Here is a 1,863-nt window from a genome sequence, read left to right as displayed (position 1 = left end):
GAATAGTCTCGACGTTTCTTCTACCTGTCGCAAAAGGCGACTAAAAGTGGTTGAGGTAGGATTTGCTCTTCGCTACTCCTGGTTACTCGCTGCAACAGTAAGAACTTTTCATGGTTGCTAGGCGCTTCTGTTTCAGCTGTCTCTGTGGCGCAGTCGGTTAGCGCGTTCGGCTGTTAACCGAAAGGTTGGTGGTTCGAATCCGCCCAGGGACGGTGGTATTCAGCATTTTATTATTTGGCCTTCGATAAGTTTTATTTTTGGACTTCATTTTTTTTTTTTTTTAATTTATTTTTTGTCTTTTCGTAGCACAATTTTTGAACATATATTCTAATCTGAAGGGGAAATGTCATAAAAACGACTTATAAATAAAACTGCAAAATAGATTTCCCTACATCAGTACCCTAACATTGTTTATCTTATCATTAAGCTATCACATGCTTCAGGAACTCCCTATACACCAACTTCTCAAAATCTAACCAACGATGCACTCTCGCGACTATATATGCACCTACCAGTTCGATTCTATCAACAGCAAATCACACGAGTACACTCACAACAGCACAACACCAATCAATAACAAACTCCGTTCGTCACAATTATAATTTACTATAATATCCCTCACAGAAAATCCTGCTTGTAACTCTATGGAGTGAATGCGCATGGCTCAGTGTTTAGTGTATTCGGCTCACAGTCGTAACTTCTAATCTACCAACTTTCGTTCACTCAACTTAGAACAACTTGAGACGCAGGTGTCTCGAACGTGAGGCCTTATGATTGAGAAGCGAAATTCTTATACATTTGGCCATACCGTGTGCCTGCTTGACAAGCGCTATGAAAATATATAATTGAAACACAAGAATACTCTACAGAGGTTCCCTTTCTCTCTCTCTCTCCTCTTTCTCACACACATACACACACACACATGCACATATACATACATATGCATTTATTCCCCCTATTCACACACACACACACACACATATACTCACACTGTCACATATACACTTAGACACAAAGGAGACCAGACAGTCTTAAAAGTGATTTTCAAAACCCTCTTGCATGAAGCCGCAGAAATTTTAAGATATTAAACACACATTCACACATGACATACAGGCCCTGACATTTGCCAACTAATTTTGCGATATCCCGGAAGCCTTAGACATCTGGGTCCTTCACAGAACGACTGCTGTCCTTTAATCTTGATTTCTACAAAAGGCTCCCCTGTTTATCTGACCACATATGGCCGAATCATGCAACCGTTTCTGGAAACGTCACTCTCAGTTTGAACCACACCTACAAAAGGATGCTTACTTCAAGGAAATGTCGAATTTATTTCCTGCGTAGATTTTTTTCAAAGGGCTTGTTTTCAGAGTAGCATGTTTTTTAAGTGAAATAGTGTAGGGTGTCAAATTAGGGTACCAGCGAAAGTATTAGACTAAACCCAAGAAAACTTAGTCACTCATAGATTGTGTAAGAGCTTTATTTTTTTTTTTTTTTTTTTGTACCCGAACAACACGTCTCAATTAGATCCTCTTTAGGGGCTCTGAATTAACTGCTTAGAATCATTATATTCATGAGGTTATACAATTTGGAATGGTTTGATCTCCAGGCTTGTTTTAGTTTGCATTATATCCGCTCTCTCTCTCACTCTATCTCTCTCTATCTCTCTCTCTCTCGCTCTCGTTCTTTCTGTCTTTGTAGTAAGAAAAAGACAGACGGACAGACAGACAGACAGACAGACAGACAGACAGACAGACAGACAGACAGACAGATAGATTGATAGATAGATAGATAGATAGATAGATAGATAGATAGATAGATAAGCATAGATATAGGTATAGATATATACACACATACATACAT

General features: G+C 38.9%; 1 non-coding gene across 1 annotated transcript; it reads left to right on the top strand.

Annotated features, from left to right (window-relative positions):
* The first annotated feature begins 138 nt into the window (after nt 1–138).
* On the top strand, nt 139–212 carry Trnan-guu (transfer RNA asparagine (anticodon GUU)). Its single transcript has one exon. It is a non-coding gene; the product is annotated as a tRNA-Asn (tRNA).
* Nucleotides 213–1,863: the final 1,651 nt, after the last annotated feature.

The sequence above is a fragment of the Octopus bimaculoides genome, chromosome 20 (genome assembly GCF_001194135.2).
Source record: "Octopus bimaculoides isolate UCB-OBI-ISO-001 chromosome 20, ASM119413v2, whole genome shotgun sequence".
Taxonomy (NCBI): Eukaryota; Metazoa; Mollusca; class Cephalopoda; order Octopoda; family Octopodidae; genus Octopus; species Octopus bimaculoides.
The sequence above is the reverse complement of the archived record's forward strand: the minus strand, read 5'-3'. Positions and strand labels throughout refer to the sequence as shown.